The sequence below is a fragment of the Microtus ochrogaster genome, chromosome 2 (genome assembly GCF_000317375.1).
Source record: "Microtus ochrogaster isolate Prairie Vole_2 chromosome 2, MicOch1.0, whole genome shotgun sequence".
NCBI lineage: Eukaryota > Metazoa > Chordata > Mammalia > Rodentia > Cricetidae > Microtus > Microtus ochrogaster.
Window position 1 is genome coordinate 2781834 of NC_022010.1, and position 9676 is coordinate 2791509.

The window sequence follows — 9676 nt, forward strand, 5'->3', positions numbered from 1 at the left end:
AAAAAAAAAAAAAAAAAAAAAAAAAAAAAACGGGGACAGTGACAGGTCAGCAACGGGTCACCAGCAAGAGCATCAAGTCAGCCAATCAGGACGTCCAGTTCTAGTCTCCAGGGCCAACGCTGCTGGATTCAAGGAGCAGGTGGCTATGAGGAGCAGGGCAAGGGGGCAGGCACCCCAAACTCACTTCCCTCCACGAAGGTAGACCTCTCACGCACACCTGGGAGCCACCATCCACGCAGACTGCCTTTCCCAGGCAGGTTCTTCTCACCTGAACCGGGCGGATCTACAGTCCTCAAGTCAGACTTAACCCGAAGCTGAATCTGATGGCCGGCAGGCAGCACACTCACTTCCGGAGGGAGGCAGCCACCCGGCCTGGGTCCCCTGGCCCGGCAGCCCAGAATGACATCAGCCCTGTCTTGGCGAGGGGCGCGAGAACCAAGAATGCAGGAGGGGCCTCCGGAGGTGGCTGCCTGGGAGCCAGCGTCAGCCCGTTTTTGGTTTTCTTTTCCCCCCTCTAAGTCTCAACTGGCCTGCTCGCTATCCCTCGGGGACTTCATGTGCCAGACTGCCTACCCACCGCAGTCGGCACTGTGCAGAAATGCTGCCGCTGGGCGTGTGGCTGTGTGCAAATGAGTGTGCGCGCGTGTGGGGGCCTGTGCGTAGGAGGTGCGGCTGCCCCAGGGAAGTGGAGGGGTGTTGGATCTGGCTTGTGCCTCTGGGGCTTCAGGTGGAGTCTGAGGACCTGTGGCTGGCTGTCGATCTGTCTCCCTCTCCTGGTAGCCTTCTGCTTCCTCTCCCAGCCTCTGACTACACTTGCTGAGCTCCAGGAAAAACTCCCTCCACAAGCCCCTCCCCTCTTATCCCCTCAGCTGCCCCTGCTGCCTCTCCTGGAGGGCAGGGAAGCAGAGGACTGGCCCTGAGTTCCCCCAAAAGGGTGGATCTGGGTCTGAGGTGCCTGCAATTTGGTACAGGCAGGGTTACCATGGCAACTTGGGGGCATAGCATCTGCCCCTTCCCCACACTGGGCACAGGAGTCACGGGGATGATTCATGTGTTCAAGGAATCACATGAGCTCACAGGGTTTAACCCTTAAGGGATGGAGCATGGTTGGGGGGAGGGGGCAGTGATAAAACAGAAGAGGGTGAAGACTGGACAGGGAGGGGCATCAGTGCAGTAGGATTCTGACCTTCCCGGCAGGATCTACACCCCTCTCTGTCCCTTCTACAGGTGAGGAAATGCCAGCTCCGAAAGATGGATTCACTTGTCGGAGGTCACACAGCAAGAAGATTGTCAAGATTTGCTTGGAATGGCTCCCTCTGCGCCGCTGTGTGCAGATCTGACCCAAACCTGGCCCACTGTGAGGGCTCAAAAATATTTTCAAATGCCAGACCAAATTCAAGGTTGAAATCACATCAGCTCAACTGCCTGGTGTGATCTCCGCGCCATCCCTCGCTCTGTCCTGAGTAAATATTTGCTCTCTAGACGCCAGCCTTGCCAACATAAGTTTATCTCAAAGGCCTCTCTGACGGCGTGTGCAGACCGAAGGTCTAGAATCCCACATTCCCCTTTGTCCAGCTTCCTGCTCCTCGTGCCAAGCCTCTGTGGCCCGGCATCTCTCATTCATTCAGTAGTGAGATTGAGTGTGCCTCCCCTGGCCCAGGCACATGGCCACGTGGTATTATGGAGGGTCACAGGGACCTACCATAGCTACTGACTGACACTACATCTCCTAAACCTGATGACTCTTCAAAACTCTTCTTCAAGGGGTGACTGAGGCCCAGAGAGCTGCCTCTCGGGGGACCCCCGGGGATTCCTGCTTATCCTTACACTGGGAGTACCCCTCCCTCAGCACAGTGAGGATGGCTCTCCTGGTGGCTCTGGGGCATACCAGTGGCAGACATGTTGGATTCTCAGGTGGAGTCATAGCCCACAGGGAAGAGACCAGGGTTCCATTCTAGCACCATGGCTGGCCACTGGATGGAGACAGGTACCCATCCCCAGTCAGAACCCTGGCCAACTTCCTGACCAGAATCTCTCTCATGAAGACACAAGCTTAGGTACTCATCCGAGCTACCCTCAGTTTCCTAGCCCTGAATACAAGACATGCAAAAGGTCCTGAGGTAAGCCAGGATCTGGTGCACAAACTGCGGGGTGAAAAGAGGTTGGCTCACAGCAGGAGGGCCTCTGACTGAGGTGAGACTATGTGTCCAGCAGGTAAGATGGCACCCCAGCCTGCATTCCTGCATGTAGATGAGGAAACATCCCAGAGGAGGCCAGTCCCCACCTCTATCTGTGCCTGGCTCCACACCCCTAAAGGCTGCTGCATCTGGTCTCCACAAGGAATGCACAGCAAACCCTTGCCTCTCCAGGTACCTAGGGATATGTAGGGGCAGAAGGGGACAGATTGTGGCTGCCCACAGTTCATGAAGGACGCCATGTAAGATATCAGCTAAAGGAGAACACACAGCAGCTGGATGCTACAAATGAGTCCTCCCTGGCTGTCCTGGAACTCGCTCTGTAGACCAAGCTGGCCTTGAACTCACAGAGATCCACCTGCTTCTGCCTCCTGAGTGCTGGGATCAAAGATGTGTGCCACCACCGCCCGGCTGTCACAAAGTGTTCAAGTAGGAACAAGAAGTCGGGTGCTCAACCAAGAGAGGTGGATGAGCTGGGGGCTGGGGCTGGGGGCTGGGGGTTGAGGCTGCTGGGGTGTCCAGATCCAAGGGTGGAGGAGGGCTCCGTCACACTGACCTTACCTTTTCCTGTATTGATTTTCTTTCTTCATGGGATTTTGCTTTGATTTTTTTTAATATGCTCATTTAAAATATCATTTATCTTGTTCTGTTGGTTCCCGGCCTCACCAGCCTTACTCCACACTGGATTAGCTAAATCAAGTTTTGAACTGCCACTAGTTTTAGTCATGTGCCCCTGAACAAGTAACTGAATCTCTCTGATTTCTTTCACAGAAGAAACCACCGAGCATATGCTTGTCATGGATGTGGTGGTTGACTCTCTTCCTGCCCCTACTTCTAGAGGATGGACTTGACCCTCTGCCCATGATCCCGGTTATGCCATCCCTAGAACACTGTCTGACTCAGAGCTGTACACAGGGGCTCACCCCAATGACCAGCCAGAGGAGAACTCAAAACTCAGGCTCCCTGTATGTAAGCAGTCTAAGCTAGCCACACTGGGGGCAGGTCTCAGCAGATACCTCTGTGTCCTCACTTCTGTCCCTGCTCTAGTCTACGGCCCGGCCTCCTCCACGCTTCACCGGAGAGTTAGCCACCAGCATACAGATCCCTACCTGTTTCTGCATACACACAGCAGGCCAAGAGTGCTCTGCCACCATCATCATTGTCCCCTGAGCGCCAGCCATGGCCCAAATACCAGAGCACCCTGTCCCGTACCACGTATCAAGCCACCAGAGGGTAACGGTACCACTGTAACACAACACCGTGCGACACCGCGGTGTTAAGTCATTACATCATCATACACACCACCATGTTGCCTCGCTGTCACACCTCACAGATGGACAGTGCAGGGCAAGGAGAAGTGGCAAGCCCAGTGTTTGCCACATGGCACAGGGAACACAGCAGACCCCAGCATCCAGCCTCCTTCAGAGACAGAAGCAGAAGACAGTGGGGAGCCAGATGCCTGCTGCTCTCTCTGGCTTCCAGTGGCACCACGTGCTCCAGGAGCGCGGCTATAAAAAGCGTCACTCCTGAATCTGGGGCAGCACAGGCATGCCCCCAGAGGGCTGCTTCTGCAAATGCTATTCTCTCCAGGAAACTCTGGGGACACCACAAGCATCCTGAAAGCAAACCTTCCTTGCACAAGGAATCTGCAGAACAGGGAGCTGTGCGGACCCAGAAGGGACTGAGGGTGCCAACCACAGTGGGAGGTGGGACAGAGAGCCCACAGGTCTCAAGAAGGGACCTTTCATTGCCATTCATTCATTCATTCAACAAACACTCCCTGAACAGTTAGTTATTCCACATACATTGAGCAGACATCGAGCAGCTCAACCTGTCTCTCTGAATCTGACGTAGTCAAGGAAAAGGGGCCTCCATAGGCCACCTCAAGCCTCCTTCCCAAATCTGGCTCAAGCATTCACCCTCAAGATTTCCTGGTTTAATGGAAGAAAATGCCAAAAGGAACAGCAAATGTGCCCGTGACCCAAGAGCCAGGAGCTGATGCAGAACTAGGGACAGAAATAGAGATGCGGAGCCCAACGAGAAGCATACGGCTGAGCGAAGAGGAAAGGCTACAGTGAGGGGGAGGGAAATCCGGGAGGGGTTCAGATGGATGAATAGGAGTGCTTCCAGTACTGAATGGGAACTGGCCAGCAAGTGCGGCCATATTTCAGTCTTGACTCTGGGAGGCTCACACACTACATCCATCCATCCCTTCCTAGAGTTAAAGCCGCCTTCTCTTCTCCCTCCTAGACTTGCTCTGTCTCAGTCTGTCTATCCAGGAGGTCTCACTTACCTCTCCTTACCCAGGCTAAGGAAATGGACTATTACGGTGCTGATAAGAAAGCTGTTCATGGGCTGGGAGCTGCCTCTCACCTCAGTTAACCCTCAGAGCAAAGGTGCTGAGTGGGTGGGTGAGTCTTTCCCAGCCAAGCAGGGCAGTGAGGCGAGGAGAGAGAGCTCCGGTGAGTGGGACTTGGGGCACAATTCCAGGCCCCTCTGGTTCTCACACCTCCACTGCCTTTCCCTTTCAGGGCAGAAGGCAGAAGTCACACATCTTATTAGACTTTCCAAAGGGTCCTTCTGTCCCCAAGTCCTTTTCATGACTGTGGTCACTGGCTCCCTGTGAAGCCAGTCAGGAGCTGTCAATGGTCACACTGCCCACCCCATCTCCCAACCCACCCACCCCCACTCCTGTCCAGCTAACAGCCTAGAGACGAATCCCCAGGTCCACCCAAGGAAGGTGCATGAGGCTGGGGAAGACTCAGTTTCCCTCCTCTCGGATGAAGCTCTGTGTAGGCCTAACCCATAACTCGGGGTCTCCTCCAGGCCAGCTCACTTATGCTCAGTCCCTGTTCCCTCAGGAGAGGCTGTGAGGATGTGTGACTTGCTCTGGAGGATCCTTGCCAATATAAGTCAGCACCACATAAAACAGCAACGGAGGAGAGGGGAACCAGCCTTGGACCCCAACACTCAGGGAGTGGAGGCAAGAGGATCAGGACTTCAGAGTCAACCTTGGTTACATGGGGAGTTTGAGGCCAGCCTGGGCTAATGCGATGGGGCTAAGCAAACCCAGAGGGTTTGGCCTAACACATAGCAAGCCCTCCCGGAGGTGGGGGTTCCCAAGAGATTGTCACTAGTCTAGTCTCAGCTCATCTTGTTCAAAGACCTCCCGAGACCCTAGACACCATCTCAGAGACAGGCCCATGGGCACAGCTGTCCTGGGCCCATGGACAATGCATTGGATGACTTCTCCATGTGGCAGGTGCCTGTGGCCCGACTTTGATGACCTATGACTCCTCTCACTCACCATCTCCTCCTTGCTGTGGACACACGGGACAAGCCTCCATCTTGGGACACACCACACAGTCCATGCCCTTTCTCCTCCATATGTCTGTCATGCTGTTCCCTCTGCCTGGGGCATCCTTCCACCCCTTTCACTCCTGGTCCAAGATCAGCATGTGCTCTCTAGACACCCCTCCTCTGAGAAGCCTCCCTTAAACCATGACTCAGTTTACCGACTAGTTGCTGAGTTCAGTTGGGCTGCATCTGGCTCACCCAGGACCCTCACAGACCCTCCCCCATGCCAACCATGTAAACAGGAACAACTGAGGACTGGGCCAAAACACAGAGCCCCCAGCATCCCTAGGCCAGTTTCCATAGCAACAGGAAAAGAATTCTGATAAGGGGGAACTGCAGCATCTTGGCCTCCACCTTCAAGTCCACCCAAGTTATTTATAACCAAGCTGAGCACGTGGCCACTTCCTCGTGTTGATTTATTCACGTTCTCCAGCCGTCATTTCGGAGGCACGCTGTTAATTAACTTGAGCGAGGGAGGAGATCACCCAGAAAGGAGAGCTTTCGAGAAACAAGCAGAGGCGTGCACCATCAGGCTCGGGTGGGAAGCAGCATTTCCCCTCTCTGGATTGCTGGGGTGTGGCCTTGCTGTGGGGAGCCCAGCACAGATGAGGGCTTTAAACACAGCCCACCTGCCCTGCACCCTGAGCCGCACCAACTCCTGTCCTCCGTGAGCTGCACACCAGCCTTCTGTCCACCCGCAACAGGATGTCTGGGTTTTAAGTCAGTGAAGAAGGACGCACAGGCAGGACTGGGGGAGACACCTGGCCCCTGGGGATGGTACTGATTTCTGAGCTGTGAGTTTGCCACACTTAGCTGAGCTGCTCCAGAGTAGCTCCCTAAGATCTTAGGGTCACAGTGAAGGCAATGGGGTTAGAAGAAGCTGGACAGATGGATGCAGCCGGGTGACCCTGGGTGCAGAACCCACTGACTAGGAGCTCACATGGCTGCAGCTGTGACAGCAGCTCACTGCAGTAGGTGTGACCAGCCCGGTTCTCACCAGCCTTCCTGGCAGATCTGCCTGTCTGCTTCGCTGTCACACAACACCTGAGGCCGGGAGGCTTGCAGGGAAATGGAGATCACAATCCACCATTTCAGAGCAGGGCGCTGGCATTGCTGGTGGCTGGCGCAGGGACTAGGGTTCACGAAGGAACACTGTGCTCCCATGGGGGGTGGGGCATCTCTTCCCTGCCCCATACTTTTGTTTTCTGCCCAAGTTACAGGAAATCACAGCACAGCCCCAGGGGGCAGACAGAGGGTGCCCAGTGGAATCAGGAAATAGTGAGGAAACCACACCAGCTTTTTGTGGGTGCCTGCAGCCACAGGACCCTCATGCTGTAATGCGAAGAGAAATGGCTGGACCCCAGGGCACACCCTCTTCTACCCCATTATCTGGATCTGTACAGACCTGGCTCTGCCTCAAGAGATCCTCAAACCGAGTGCCCTGCCTGGCTCGCAGAACTACCACTGGCCCTCCGGTGGTAGCTCTTTGCTGCGTGGCCTGGGATAAGTGGCCTGCCTTCTCTGTGTGCTTGTGCTCAGTAAAGAGAATAAAAATGACCTCTCACCTTATGTGAGAAAAACACTTGTGTGAACCACACAGATGAGAAAACGAGCAGGGAGTGGAGGCTGGAGGATGCCCATTTGGCGGCAATCTGAGTATGAGACCTGGGCTCTGCCCAACCTTAGTAGCCACAGCTCAATTGACAAGGAGGTAATGGCCACTCTGGTGCCCGGTACCCAACCCCAACATTTTATCATGTCTCCCCTGGCCTTGCCGCTCTTCTCATAGCCAGCAGGAAAGCCTTGCCTCCTCATAGCTGCTGAGGACGTTCTCTTATGCCAGGTTTCTGTAGTGCTCCACTCCTCTGAGCCACCCTCTCCCCAACACACACACACACACACACACACACACACACACACACACACACACACGCTATTCCAGAAGCCGCACTGGGCCATAGCCTATCACATTCTAGTAGAATCCTAGCAGCCAAAATACAAGCCCTTCCAGAACCCCCCCATACCTTGGAGCAAAGTGAACTTTCAATTCCCCCACTACTGGGACCCTCAGCCCCCTATTCACTGCAACTCCCCACAGACTCGCAACCATCTTGCTCCCAAGTCTGAGATTCCCAACCCACCTAATCAGAGAATTTGACCCCAGGCTTCGCAACCCCAGGACATGCCTTCACTTGCCGCACCCTGCCTCGCTGAGGGCATACTAGCAGGTGGGATGTGCAGTGTTTGTGGACTGAAAGAAGCAATGAAGCCTGGGGTGAGAACGGAAGGGAGGGGTCATCGGATCTGTTGTCACACCCCACCCCTGCCGGCTCTGACTCCCACTGTCATCCAGGAGGCCACCCTGGCAGTCCCCCAGAATTCCCAAAGCACGCTTTCTGGCAATTGTTTTAATCTGCCATAGCCCTCTGGCTCCCGGGTCCTGGCCAGGGGCGCTTGAGCAGCCTGACAGGCAGGCAATGGGGGAAAAGCCTCCCTCCAGGCACAGCCCTCACGGTGCACCAAATCTTCCTATGATGGCTAGAACCTTGGCAGCCATTTGGGGGCCGTGCTGTTGTGAGGAAATAGGGAGCCTGGAAGAGCCCAGGTTGATCCACTGATGCGGGACTTAAGATTATCTCTGGAAAGTGCCAGATGGAGACTATTTTGGGCTTGTAAGTCACATGTAGCTTTCCACAGCCGTTTAAAGATGTAAAACTCATCCTTAGTTCACAGGCCATATCTGGCCAACACGTTCTTACCAGGTGATTTACTGAAGTGGCGGCATCCTCATGGTTTAGCTGAGAGTCACGAGGTCACTTAATGTTCAACCTCTGACAAAATGACAGCAGGAGGACTTTGACCTATGAATCTGGGCATGGGAGGAAAACAGCCATCGATTCGCAGAGTTCTGATCAGGCCTGGGGAAGGCTTGGCTTGCAGTTAAGATGTGTGAACGGTGCCACTTACGACTGGATGCAGTGAACAGTGCCACTTAAGACTGGATGCAGTGAACAGTGCCACTTACGACTGGATGCAGTGAACAGTGCCACTTACGACTGGATGCAGTGAACGGTGCCACTTACTCAACCGCCCTGAGTTGTTCCCACCCCAGGACCTTTACATGCCCAAATTCTTCCCAGATTCCCACGGGTTCAAGTTCAGCTCTCTGCCTAAGAAGCCTTTCTAGCTACGCAGCCTCCCCTCCACCCTGTTCTGCCGTCTCCACACACAGACCAGTGCAGGAACTGCTGTTTCCTCCTCATTCACACCATCTTTCTATGCCAAACTGGGGAGGGCAGAGAATGGGTCACACTTGCCACTAAAGGTAGCGGGGCTGGCGAGATGGCTCAGAGAGTAGAGGTGTTTGCTACCAAGCCTGACAACCTGAGTTCAATCCCTGGGACCCCCAGAGTAAAACAAGAGAACTGACCCTAATTCCTACAGTTTCTCTCTTGACCTCCACATGCACACCACGGCACAGACACACACACACTCATACACACACACACACACACACACACACACACAGTAAGTGATCAAATTTAATTTAAAAATTACTTGAGCAGACAGACAAATGAAGGGTGGGGTAGCACAGCGCCACCGGATAGTGCTAGGGACAGACAGGGACACCCTTCAGTCAGCGACACTGAAGCCCCAGAGACTGGTGGCCAGCATCTCTTCTCAACCCCCTATCAGAAAAGGTATCTAAATGCCACATCCTGTGACCAAGACATGCCATCTGAAGGCCTAAGGCTGAGAACATGGCTCGCCATGTCCCAATAGCCATGGTAACTGAAATCTTCAAGTACAATTTGTCTCCCTCTGACTTTACACACAGTAACACTGGAATGACATGTTCGGCCCTTTCCTGGCAACAGGCGCTCAGAAGAAACCTTGCTTGGCCACATGACCGCCCGGGGTGTCTTCACTGTGAAGAAAGCACCTGTCTGGAAGTGGTGATGGCTCAGGACCGCCGATGAGGATGCACAAGAAAGGCCAGGACGCTGCTCCCCGTGTACTAAAATATCATTCCTTTCCAGGACTTCGGAAGCCCCCAAAAGCCCATTTTCCTGACAGGAAATGACCTGGAGACCAGAGAGAACCATGTCCCTCCCCGATAAGAA

At 54.3% G+C, this 9676-nt stretch overlaps 1 protein-coding gene across 1 annotated transcript in view; it reads right to left on the reverse strand.

Moving 5' to 3' along the window:
* Nucleotides 1-9676, reverse strand: part of Kiaa1671 (KIAA1671 ortholog) — a 139857-nt gene that overhangs the window by 48806 nt on the left and 81375 nt on the right. The gene's annotated exons all lie outside the window — the stretch shown is intronic.